This window comes from Danio rerio, chromosome 14, assembly GCF_052040795.2.
Source record: "Danio rerio strain M-AB ecotype USA chromosome 14, GRCz13ab, whole genome shotgun sequence".
NCBI classification, from domain to species: Eukaryota; Metazoa; Chordata; class Actinopteri; order Cypriniformes; family Danionidae; genus Danio; species Danio rerio.
The window spans coordinates 11,898,734-11,912,720 of record NC_141034.1 but is presented as its reverse complement, the minus strand read 5'-3'; the positions used below and the strand labels follow the sequence as shown (position 1 = coordinate 11,912,720).

At 37.8% G+C, this 13,987-nt stretch overlaps 1 long non-coding RNA gene and 1 pseudogene across 3 annotated transcripts in view; one reads left to right on the top strand and one right to left on the bottom strand.

Moving 5' to 3' along the window:
* LOC147840776 (uncharacterized) overlaps nucleotides 1–13,987 on the bottom strand; it is a 1,215,461-nt gene that overhangs the window by 424,464 nt on the left and 777,010 nt on the right. The gene's annotated exons all lie outside the window — the stretch shown is intronic.
* On the top strand, nucleotides 1,458–9,568 carry LOC147833874 (uncharacterized; annotated as a pseudogene). Its single transcript, XR_015507110.1, has 9 exons — nucleotides 1,458–1,495; nucleotides 2,163–3,310; nucleotides 6,013–6,117; nucleotides 6,732–6,782; nucleotides 6,866–6,914; nucleotides 7,026–7,086; nucleotides 7,125–7,126; nucleotides 7,174–7,398; nucleotides 9,016–9,568. The product of XR_015507110.1 is annotated as an uncharacterized LOC147833874 (transcript).

The window sequence follows — 13,987 nt, the reverse complement described above, 5'->3', positions numbered from 1 at the left end:
TTTTTAATGCAAGAAAGAACATTACAAAGATATAATATGAACAAAGAGACAAAGAGGGTTACATAAATAGAATTCCAGCAAATTAAACAAGTTTAAATGATTTACACCAAGAAAGTATTTTACATGCAGTGTAATTGTTAGAGTCTTTTAAAGAGTTGACATAAATTTCAAAGTCCTTTCTGAAAATAAAAAAGTAAGGGTGTTTCTTTGAAAATTAACATATATGGAAGTAAAATGTTGCTATAAAAAAACAATAAATCAACAATAAATGTTCAATGAGAAGGATCTACACACAGAGAGTAACCAAAGAATACAATTTTTTGGGGAAATACAGAAGTTTGGAAATAAGAATTTTTTAATGAAATTGGAAAAGTCAACCCAAAACACTTTACAGTAAGTACACTCCCAAAATAAATGCTTTAGTGTTTCATCATATTGAGTACAAAATTAGCATTTAGGGGAAATATTGTTATTAAATTTAGCTAGTTTGGTATTTATTGGGAGGCAATCTCCTCATCTACCACCAGTGTAGCATCCACCTGGATGCAGCGACAGCAGCCGTTTTCCACCAGACCGCACACCACAGAGAGAGAAGACAGAGAAATGAAGCCATGATGGACAGAGGCCAGTGGGTAAATTTGGCCAGGATGGCGGGGTTAAACCCGTACTCTTTTTCGAAAGACAATCTGGGATTTAAGGGTATATGCTGAAGCATGTTAATAGGACTTTTAATTTACCAGTAACCTGGGTTAAGCGCTTCCGGCGAACTGTATGCCAAAGGAAAAATCTGCACGTTTTTAAGGTCTGTTTTCTTTAAAAATCAGCGATCTCCACTGGTGGAGTGATATCCGATATAAAGTAGGTCTCAGATTGTACAAGAAGCACTGCATTAAATTATATTTCCCCCGCCATGTCTTTATAATATGAGCATTTAAGTTATTTTACCTCATTGTATTCAATGGAGCGTCTGCGCTAGTCTGCCGATTCTGACGGGCGAGTGCGAGTAAAGGGTCTTTTGTCTCGTTTTACGCTTGAACAACTAAATGAATGCCAAAATTTATTTAACTGAATGTATTTTAATTGCATCACAACATCAATGCTGTAAAAGGAACCGTATAAAATGGAAAAAAAACCTCATAATAACCGGTCACCGGAAGTTAATAAGTATGGGAACAACACTAGCTCGGCATATATCCAATTATATTCATCTGTCTCCATATTCTACTGCATCCCAGAATATTACACAGCACCAAAAATGTAAAAATATATATTTATTATATTTAAGATATTTTTGTCAACAGCAGACGGCAACTAGCCGTGACGCAAATTCCGCGTCTCTGTGCTCCAATCAGATGAGCCCTCCTCAGCGCTCGCCATGACAACGAGACAACAGTGACGTGCCTTGTAAAAATTTGCATATGCATTCCTATAAAGCTCGTGTGCTCTCAGTCAGCGTTGTCAGTTCGCCCGGTGTAGCTGTTTGTACTTGACCAAGGTGAGTTCAATACCGACGGTACGAGTGGAGCTACGCCAAACTCACGAAGTCCGCTTCGTGATGCTTCACCCGGGCCCGTCTGTGCTGTAGTTCCTTGCGGTTTGCGTACATAAACGCAATATCGCGAAGAATATTACGTGTTTGTTGCTCGAAATGTGCCGCCGAGCAACATCCAGTGAATACTGGCACGGCCTGGCGCCCGGTCTTTCCGTGCACTCCCTGGGGCGAGGCGGCCTTTGAGCCCTAGGCAGGGAACAAACAACCCCCGAGGACCCTCAGGGAAACACGGGGGGCCGGTAGTGGGACCTCGCTGCGAGGGTTATGGTGGGTGGGAGTAGCGAGGCCCACTCATCTTCTATTTTAAACTATAGTTTCAAACTTTAGTTTACTATAGTTTGAAATAGAAACCATGATAACTGTTATGATATAACTATGCAAAGAGCCTAGGATGACCAAGAGCAACAGATTCCGCCATTTTGAAGTGAAAGCGATCGCTCGTGCATTGGATATCATTGCTGTCGCAATGGCAAACAGCGGCTTTGTTTTTATTTAATGTATTCAAAAAGCGCGTTATTGTTTCCCAAATTGCACTAGAGTATCGCCTCTTGGTGATTCTATGCTCTCTGCTCTTTGTCTGAATGTTGTAATGTTTTGCTTTGTTTTTCAGATGAGTTGTTGAGCAAAGATGGACTATTGAAGACAACAGTTGAAGACGACCGCGGGTTATCTCCACGAGCGCGCGCATCATAATGTTTCCGGTCTGTTTTCTGAGAGTTTGTCTTGTTTTAGATAAGTTTGCAGGTCAAACAAAATAAACTATACTCTTCCTAAACACCTGTCTCGTGTTTTATTTGTCCTCTACAGCAATACACTGTCATTTAAGTCTGTTGAATGCATTTGTATGCAACATGGTTTGATAATACAGTAGTCTACAAATAAATAGTTGTTATAAATGTACCTTCAATAGTCAGCATTTAGTGTAGGTAATCAAAAGTTAATCATATTTGTCCTAAGACATAAGAGTAATGTTATGGTTGTTACATACCTGTATTTATTATTATGCTGTATGTTTAAAACCAGCAGATTTACTATATATGTACCATGTCATTAACTTACTGTTATTCAAAAAATTGCTTAAAATATCTTAAGACAAGAATGGGTGTTGTCTTTGGTTTTATGTCAACCTACTGTAAGTTTTAGGGTGAATACAGCAGATATAGGCAACCTATATCATAATATTGGTAGTCGGAGTTTTTTAATGACCCAAATCAAGTAAAACGTCTCTTTCCAACAATAAAAATTTGTCTTGTGAAAAAGACCAGTGGGTTTGGTAAGAAAAAAAGTTAATGTCAAGTTATATGTATTTATAAAATAAGTTCATAATATTTAGTCATTAGATTATGTGACCGCTAGATGGCGCTCGTTTAAAAGGAGCGTTCATTTCAAAGGAGCGTTACCCTGTACTAAAATGGCGGATTTGTTGACGCATTCCGTCCAAAAGACAACATTAGGGTAGGCGACATTTAACGTATATAACAATGGACGCTAGTATTCCCATCGTATCATGCTCAACTCTTAATACTCTTTTACGCATTTTGAGAGTGTTTGCGTTATTTCAGAGAGATATTTAAGCACAATGAAGTAACAGTGCCATCTGTGTACTATATAGCTACACAATGCAGCATTTAGCTCGCTCGTAAACATCTCTGCTGTCCTCAGATCATTGTCTGAGCAGAAGTTTCATCATTAGCCCTGACTGTCAGATGCTCTTCATCTCAGGAGCTGTATTTTTAGATGCTTGATAACAGATAAAAGGTGAGTTATGGCAGGAGTGGACGCTGCCAGACGGGCTTATATCAATTTTGGCATGACAGCGAACAGGATACTAATGAGTGACAGAGAGTCCACAAAAACTGCTCTCCGGTTGCATTTCATTTGATGAATATTATCATTTAGAGCTTCAAGTCTTGCCTCAGGTTTTTCCCTCAAGTGTTTTCCGTCAGATTTGTCTTAGAAAGGTGAGAAATGTCTGAGTTTAAGACATACTTAAATTAATATAAGTACTGAAATATCCAATAGTACCTTTGTATAAGATTTTAGGTAGATCGTAAACCCATATTATGAAATCATGATCGACTTATTGATTGACTTATTTAAATATATAATAAATATAATTCAATATTAAACATAAATTGCAAGAAAACCTAGCAAGATTACTAATACCTGCAGTAAACTACAATTAAAATAAAAAGTGAACATCGAGTATTAGATTAAAAGCTTAACTTGAATAAGCAATCAGTTTTAAAATGATAAAGATCGCCATAGAAAAATTGCTGTGTTGCATTTAATAAATACTACAAGAATATTAAAAGCCCATAAATAATGCTGATTTTTATTTTTATTTGATCCCAAAGTCTGAACTGAACTGGCTGATGAGGCTCTGGATGCAAAGTTCATGTTTGCCTTTAATCTTTGACCTTTAAATTCCCATCCAGCAGTACAGTATGTTGTGTCAGTATAAATCTGGCTATTATTAAGCCTCATTGAACAATTTCCCAAAAGCCAGTGGTCAATGTGTAAAGACAACTGAGAATTGACTGTGTTTGTTGTGGGGCTGTTTGGGTTGCTGTTGATAAGCTAATGTGTGTGTGTGGTGCATTTATTTGCATCTAAACTCTCTGTATGTGTTGTATTTTGGACCTCTGTATTTAAATGTGCTCTCTCTCGCAGCATGTTTCCATCAGCCGTTTCGCTTGAATACGAGTTGCTTTGTTTAATGGTTTATATATATTTGGCTAGAAGAAAAACAGTTAAATTTTTTTCAAACCATTTTAAGGTCAATGTTATTAGCCCTCTTAAGCAATATTTTTGTATAGTCTACAGAACAGACCACTGTTATACAATGACTTGCCTAATTACCCTAACTTGCCTGAATAACCTAGTTAACCCTTTAAATGTCACTTTAAGCTGAATATTGAGAAATGTCTAGTCAAATATTATGGACTATCTTCATGGCGTGTCATTATTAGAAATAAGTTATTAAAACTATTATGTTTAGAAATGTGTTGAATAAATCTGCTCTCCGTTAAACAGAAATTGGGGAAAAGCATACAGTGGGGCTAATAAGTCAGGGGTGAATAATTCAGACTTCAACTGTACATCAAAACGAATATTTGCTGAATGTGAATTGAATGTCTTGATGTAGTTACCCTCTAGATCAGTTTGGGAATGTAAACAGTTTGCTGGTGTGACAGGCAGGATTGCAGAGTCGTGCTGTGTGGCGATCCTTCATTCACTCCGGGCGGTCTCATTGACACACTGATTACATTACAGCGATCCAGAGTTCAAGCCAATTGAAGGACAGAATCGAGCTGAAACAGAAACAGCAGGAAAAAAAACAAATAATATTTTTTCGTCTTGTTTACACTCACCGGCCACTTTATTATGTACATCTTATTTATTTGCCTTCAAAACTGCCTTAATCCTTCATAGCATAGATTCAACAAGGTACTGGAAATATTCCTCAGAGATTTTGCGCCATATTGACATGATAGCATCACACAGCTGCTGCAGATTTGTCGGCTGCACATCCATGATGTGAATCTCCCGTTTCACCACATCCCAAAGGTGCTCTATTGGATTTAGATCTGGTGACTGTGAAGGCCATTTTGAGTACAGTGAACTCATTGTCGTGTTCAAGAAACCAATCTGAGATGATTCACGCTTTATGACATGGTGTGTTATTGCTCTTGTTAACACTTGTTATAAAGAATGGACCACCACAACCAGCCTGAACCATTGATACAAGGCAGGATGGATCCCTGCTTCCTGTTGTTGTCGCCAAATTCTGACCCGGCCATCCGAATGTCGCAGCAGAAATAAAGACTTATTAGACCAGGGAACGTTTTTCCAATCTTCATAGCGTTCACTTTGTTAACGAGCAGTTGAACAGGTGTACCTAATAAAGTGGCCAGTGAGGGTATGTTTGTGTATTGACTTTATTAGTTTTCTCTGCGACACTCATTGCTCCAGAAACTTTCCATGGGCCCTATAGTAGATGACTATTTTTGTGTTAGCAGCTGCCAGCAGTCTTAATAACAGCCGGAGAAGAATGTGTGTCTATAATCTCTAAGCTTTTACTATGATGATCATATTATTTCTTAAATTTCCCATTAATTAGAACTCATTAATGCCTACCCCTACCTTAACCGTCACAGTGATGTAAAACAGATCTGGACTCTTCTCTATTATTATAGCTGATTAACAATGTGAATGGGCGATAACAGCCTTCTGAGTGACATTTACTGAGCGGAAGGCCCCTACTGGCCCATATCTATCAGCTGATAACCACTGATAAAGCTGATTGAAGCAGCTGACTGGACATGGTGAAACGACATTATTGGACCACACTAAGCAGCCAAACGTGGGGTCCCATATGTGACATGGCACTAGACTTTAGGTATTTTAGAGATGTGTAATAAATGAATGTATGATGTGGTTTTATGTGTCTTTGGCAGCGAGAAGAGGCTGAATCCAAAGCCCGAGAGGAAGCAGAGAAACAGAGGATCGAACGAGAGAAACACTTCCAGAAGGAGGAGCTGGAATGCTTGGAAAGAAAGAAGGTAAAATAAAAGTCCACCAATCAAGCTGAACACAGCATCACGCTCTCTCATTCACACACACACATAGGCGTGCTCGCTCGCTTAGGAGTGATATTGTTAGACCGCCGGCTCCCGTTCAAATTACAACAGTTACCGACTGCTCCCATGCTTTATCCGGAAATTAATCCCACGCTGCAAGAAATCTGGTCGGGCCCCGCAGACTTCTAATCTGGCATTACGGTGGCTCAGTGGTTCGCCTCAAAGAAAGAAGGTCGCTGGTTCGAGTCCCGGCTGGGTCATTTGGCATTTCTGTGTGGAGTTTGCATGTTCTTAGTGTGTTTGAATGAGTGTCTATGGATGTTTCCCAGTACTGCTTTGCAGCTGTAGGGGCTTCCGCTGTGTAAAACATATGCTGGATAAGTTGGCAGTTCATTCTGTTGTGGTGACCCCTGATAAATAAAGGGACTAAACTGAAGGAAAATAAATGAATGAATTTTTTTAAATTGTTAAATATAGCACTTGGGAAATATTTCTAAAAGATTTAATTTTACAGGAGGACTCAAAATTTTGTCTTCAATTGTATTTGAGATTTTAGTTCAGCTCTGTTGGTTTAACGTTTGTGTTTACATTTTTAGCGTCTGGAAGAAATCATGAAGAGGACTCGTAAGAGTGACGCAGGAGCACAGGTGAGATGTGTGTGTGTTTCATAAATTCATCTTAAACACACACAATGAAAGGAAATTAACCTGGTTTATTAATTTCTTTGCAGAAAGATTTTAAAACTCCAACTCAAGTGAATGGCAGAGTCACTGACAGCGGTAAAAATCTATTTATAGTACTGTGAATATTTAAAAATCACTCTTTTATTAATATCATGTAAGTAGGGTTAAAATAAAAAAATACAATGTTGTTTTCCTCTCGTCTTGCAGTAATACAGAGAAATCCGTCAGAAGCTCTTCATACTGGTGCGACAAACCAATCACCAATGAGGTAATCGAGACGCTGCATGAATTGAAATTGAAATGAAGCTGCATGAATTATGTTTTGCTTATTTTCCCGTTTGTGTGTCTTCCTCAGCTCTGTCCTGGGATGCAGCACCGGTCATTAACGGAGCTCCGCCCACTAAGCATCAGAATGGACTGTCCTCCAATGGAGACGCAGCAGACTTTGAGGAGATAATCAAGCTGTCCAATCACAGTGGGAACAGTGGGCAGAGTCAACCGGCTGACCCAATCATGGCCTTCGAGGGAGGAGAACCGTTCATGATGAAGGCGGGGCCTATGAAACCTCAACATGTGGCAGGTAGAATCAGATTTTGTTAGATTACGTACAGTTGAAACCAGACGTTTACATACACTTTATAAAAAGGCACATAATTATTTTTTTGAAAAAACTCAGATGTTAATGAGACTAAACTTATTTTTTAGGTAAGTTAGGATGATCAGATTTGTTTCTGTTCTGCTTAATAGCAGAATAATGAGAGATATTTTTGAGAAATAGTTATAACCTTTCTTGAAAGTCAAGTGTACATACAGTAAGATTATTCTGCCTCTGAAAAAGCTCAGATGATGATGTCAAGCTTTTGGAAGTTTCTGATTGGCTAATTGACAACATTTGAGTTAATTGGAGGCACAACTGTAGAATAGTATTGAAGGAAAACCTTAAACACACACTGCTTCCTTGTGTAACAACATGGGAAAATCAACAAGTCAGAATCAACAACAAAGCCAGATTACAATTTGCTAAATTACACTGGGAAAAAGACTAATATTGGAGACATGTCCTGTGCTCTGATGGAACTAAGATTGAACTGTTTGGCTATAATGAGCGGTGTTACATCTGGAGGACGAAGGGGAAAGCTTACACGCTTATGAACACCATCCTAACTGTGAAGTATGGGGGCAGCAGCATCATGTTGTGGGGCTGTTTGGCTGCAGGAGGGACTGGTCCACTTCACAGCATAGATGGCATCATGAAGAAAGAACATCATGGAGAAATACTGAAGCAACATCTCAAGACATCAGTCAGGAAATGGCACAAATGGCTCTTCCAAACAGACCATGACCCTAAGCATACTGCCACATTAATTCAAATGTGCTTTAAGGACAACAGAGTGAATGTTTTGGAGTGGCCATCACAAAGCCCTGATGTCAATCCTATAGAAAATTTGTGGGCAGAGTTGAAAAAGCTTGTGCGAGCAAGACATCCAACAAATCTGACTCAGTTACACCAATTCTGTCAGGAGTAATGAGCCAAAATTCCAGCAAACTATTGTGAGAAGCTTGTGGAAGAATACCCAAAACATTTGACCAAAGTTAAACAGTTTAAAAGCAAAGCAAAAAAATACCTAGGAAATGTGTGTAAACTTTTGACTGTCTAGAAATTATTAAAAATTTAAAAAAAAAATCTCTCTTTATTCTGGCATTTAGCAAATGTAAATCATTTAGGTAATCATAACGGACTTAAAATAGTAAACGTTTAGTATCATTTACCATCAGACATTTTTTAAATGATTGTGTTTCTTTTTTTAGAGTGTATGTAACTGGTTTCAGCTGTATGTTAGATCATATATGGATCAAATCTGGTCACCAGTGGAGTTGCTTTCCAGTGTTTCGTCTTTCAGCAGTGACATTTACATTATACTGAACTGAACTAAACTGAACCTAAAATAAAATGTTGAAAATAATGTATAAAGGATGATTAGGAGAGTCTCCAAGCTGATATTTTCCATGCATGAAACTGATGATTTCTGCAGTTTGTTGACTTTAGGACAGTGTGAATGACTGAAAAAAGCAGCCTTGGCATTCTGCAAAGCGTCTCTATTTTCAGTTTCATAATACCAGTCATAGATGTTGTTGGCAAGCTTTTAATAGTTCAATAAATCATCTTCTCACATGTGTTTCTGCTGTTTTCCTGCAGAGGTGCTGTGAGAGATGAGATATCAGAGTCTTCTGGATATAAAGAGAAGAAGAGAAGCCTTACTCCACCACCGCTTCCACCCTGACGTGTGCCAAACCAACAAAAACAGACTGCTTTAACTTTAGAAACACAGCCGAGCCAGACGCGCTCTGGAGAAAGTGCCAGAAGACGACCTTAAAGAGACACTTACATACATATACAACGTTTGCAAAAAGTCTCTGTCTATTTCACTGTGTGTGTCATGGTGCAACATTTGTTGAGTTTCTTTAACAAGTCACCTGCCGATCATGTGGTGCACCTTAAAAGAGTCGCTATATATTGAATTTTAGAAAAGACAACTTGGCTTATCTTCATGATATGAATTATTGTTGTTGTTGTTGCTCTTGTTATGATGTATTGTTATCGTTCTTTTAAATAGAGAAAAAAAGCAAACCTGTGTCTTGAACTATTGCGTTATTTAACGTGTGGCGCCTCAGAAGAGGCCGATATTCTGTATGTTAATGTATATTTGCCTGATTATGACAGACCTGTGAATTAAATCTTTATGAAAGGGGCTGTTTGTCAGTGAGTGGAGTGTTCGCTGTAGTTTAAGCTAATCGTAATAATGTGATTTTCATTTTAGTCTGGCTATATCATGATGGTAGAACAGTGCTTTATAATAATAATAATAATTCCTTACATTTATATAGCGCTTGTCTTGGCACTCAAAGCGCTTTACACATAGGGGGAATCTCCTCATCTACTTTTTTTTTAATGCAAGAAAGAACATTACAAAGATATAATATGAACAAAGAGACAAAGAGGGTTACATAAATAGAATTCCAGCAAATTAAACAAGTTTAAATGATTTACACCAAGAAAGTATTTTACATGCAGTGTAATTGTTAGAGTCTTTTAAAGAGTTGACATAAATTTCAAAGTCCTTTCTGAAAATAAAAAAGTAAGGGTGTTTCTTTGAAAATTAACATATATGGAAGTAAAATGTTGCTATAAAAAAATGTTCAATGAGAAGGATCTACACACTGAGAGTAACCAAAGAATACAATTTTTGGGGAAATACAGAAGTTTGGAAATAAGAATTTTTTAATGAAATTGGAAAAGTCAACCCAAAACACTTTACAGTAAGTACACTCCCAAAATAAATGCTTTAGTGTTTCATCATATTGAGTACAAAATTAGCATTTAGGGGAAATATTGTTATTAAATTTAGCTAGTTTAGTATTTATTGGGAAGCAATCTCCTCATCTACCACCAGTGTAGCATCCACCTAGATGAAGCGACAGCAGCCGTTTTCCACCAGACCGCACACCACAGAGAGAGGAGACAGAGAAATGAAGCCATGATGGACAGAGGCCAGTGGGTAAATTTGGCCAGGATGGCGGGGTTAAACCCGTACTCTTTTTCGAAAGACAATCTGGGATTTAAGGGTATATGCTGAAGCATGTTAATAGGACTTTTAAGCTGGGTTAAGCGCTTCCGGCGAACTGTATGCCAAAGGAAATATCTGCACGTTTTTAAGGTCTGTTTTCTTTAAAAATCAGCGATCTCCACTGGCTGAGTGATATCCGATATAACGTGGGTCTCAGATTGTACAAGAAGCACTGCATTAAATTATATTTTCCCCGCCATGTCTTTATAATATGAGCATTTAAGTTATTTTACCTCATTGTATTCAATGGAGCGTCTGTGCTAGTCTGCCGATTCTGACGGGCGAGTGCGAGTAAAGGGTCTTTTGTCTCGTTTTACGCTTGAACAACTAAATGAATGCCAAAGTTTATTTAACTGAATGTATTTTAATTGCATCACAACATCAATGCTGTAAAAGGAACCGTATAAAATAGAAAAAAAAAACTCATAATAACCTGTCACCGGAAGTTAATAAGTATGGGAACAACACTAGCTCGGCATATATCCAATTATATTCATCTGTCTCCATATTCTACTGCATCCCAGAATATTACAGAGCACCAAAAATGTAAAAATATATATTTATTATATTTAAGATATTTTTGTCAACAGCAGACGGCAACTAGCCGTGACGCAAATTCCGCGTCTCTGTGCTCCAATCAGGTGAGCCCTCCTCAGCACTCCCCATGACAACGAGACAACAGTGACGTGCCTTGTAAAAATTTGCATATGCATTCCTATAAAGATCGTGTGCTCTCAATCAGCGTTGTCAGTTCGCCCGGTGTAGCTGTTTGTACTTGATCAAGGTGAGTTCAATACCGACGGTACGAGTGGAGCTACGCCAAACTCACGAAGTCCGCTTCGTGATGCTTCACCCGGGCCCGTCTGTGCTGTAGTTCCTTGCGGTTTGCGTACATAAACGCAATATCGCGAAGAATATTACGTGTTTGTTGCTCGAAATGTGCCGCCGAGCAACATCCAGTGAATACTGGCACGGCCTGGCGCCCGGTCTTTCCGTGCACTCCCTGGGGCGAGGCGGCCTTTGAGCCCTAGGCAGGGAACAAACAACCCCCGAGGACCCTCAGGGAAACACGGGGGGCCGGTAGTGGGACCTCGCGGCGAGGGTTATGGTGGGTGGGAGTAGCGAGGCCCACTCATCTTCTATTTTAAACTATAGTTTCAAACTTTAGTTTACTATAGTTTGAAATAGAAACCATGATAACTGTTATGATTTAACTATGCAAAGAGCCTAGGATGACCAAGAGCAACAGATTCCGCCATTTTGAAGTGAAGCGATCGCTCGTGCATTGGATATCATTGCTGTCGCAATGGCAAACAGCGGCTTTGTTTTTATTCAAAAAGCGCGTTATTGTTTCCCAAATTGCACTAGAGTATCGCCTCTTGGTGATTCTATGCTCTCTGCTCTTTGTCTGAATGTTGTAATGTTTTGCTTTGTTTTTCAGATGAGTTGTTGAGCAAAGATGGACTATTGAAGACAACAGTTGAAGACGACCGCGGGTTATCTCCACGAGCGCGCGCATCATAATGTTTCCGGTCTGTTTTCTGAGAGTTTGTCTTGTTTAGATAAGTTTGCAGGTCAAACAAAATAAACTATACTCTTCCTAAACACCTGTCCCGTGTTTTATTTGTCCTCTACAGCAATACACTGTCATTTAAGTCTGTTGAATGCATTTGATCGAGTTTATATGTATATGCAAGTGTGTATAGGTTTGTTTGCATGCAGCAAGTTTATATGTATGTGCGTGTGTATGTGGGTGTATTCATGCGTCAAGTTAATATGTATATACACAAGTTTCATCTATGTTGTTTCGAACATTCAGTAGTATAGGTGTATATGCGAGTAATTTATAGGTGTATATACATGTGTTTTATGTATGTGTTTGTAAGCAAAGTTTGATTTAAATCCTACACGGCATCTCATATGTGTATATATATATATATATATATATATATATATATATATATATAATTATTTTTAATGTACTACTACTATTTATTGTTTTTATTTATTTATTTATTTTTTAAATAAATATATATAAATATATATGTTCTTTATAATGTAAACTTTATCGATGCTTTGCTTTGGTTGCAATACATTTGTCATGTCAATATACCAAATTGAACTGAGAGAAATATGCAACATTGTAATATGTGGAACTTCTCAAGCCAATATATCAAGTTTGAATTGAATTGCGAGATACAATGTAAAAATCCAAAAATAAACAGTTATACTTTGTTTCTTATATAAACTTTATTTGTTTACGCATGATTATTGTCACTTTATTTGCGTCTTTGTCAGTAGTCATTCATGAAGCCACTGTGACGCCTAGCGGTGCTTAAATGAAATACAAGTGTACAATGTACAAGACGTACCTAATGATACAGTATTATTGACACCGTGACATTTGATTTATGCTGTTCATATATGACCAATCTTCTGCGTCACTACAATAAATCACTCTAGTATAGATGTATGTAATCTAAACATACATCGTCAACAGGTCTGGATTTCTAAAATATCTTGGGATGGCAAACATGGATAGCAACAACAAGGTCTGATAACAGTCACTTGATTATTTTCCAGAGCTTATAGAAACTTGCGTTTGGATAATAATGGAAAAAAAAAAGTTTATTTCCCATAAAACTACACATTACATTTGTTTTGAGTAGTTTTAAATTGCATCTTGATATAATTCTTAGATTTAATTTTGATTTTAAAAAAGCTGACTTCAGCTTAAGAAAAAAGGCCCTGTTCAGACCTGGTATTAAGACATGTTTTTGTCAATCAGACCAAAAGTTTAGAATGCGAAGTACTGGCGTGAACAGGCTGTAAAATATTGAGTTTGTCAATTACAAAGAATTACAGGATAGTTGGGTTTAAATGAAAACTTCATTTCTTAAATTAATAATAAAACATAGCAGTTTTCTTGCCGCCCAAATTTTATTGTAAATTATAAATTTGATGATGCCAGGACAGAAAAAATCTGTGTAAAGCAACATCTGTGTAAGTAGTTAGCACTTGCGTTGAACCATAGATATTTACACTAGATATCGCATACAGACCCTAAGCATGTGTCAATAGCGCCGCCACATTTGTACAGTGCTCCCAGGACAAATGTCATTCAACTCAGTATCTGGATTCACTTGTTAATACTAAAGCCAATGTAAAGATGCTGGACCCGCTGTGCACGGGTGTAGAAAGAGCAAAAAATCAAAGCATAAAGGCAGAACATTTCATAGGTAAGATTTTGTTTTTTGTGCTCAACAAGTAATGTTATTGATGATAATAGTCACTTACTGCACTGAAAATGAGGCAAAATAGCAGCAACTCAAACTAAATACTAGGATTATGCTAGTTTTGTTGAAAAAAATAAGCAATGTAAATCAAAGATGACAACAAAATACTGCAGTGCCAGAAACTTATTGTCGGCTAAGTGAACGAGTTGTTTTCGATCATAGATATATGTAAATGTGTATTTGTCTCAGGCTCTGGATTCCCAGTCCTCCACTGCACCTTGGTCCCACATTCATTTCAAAGGAGTGC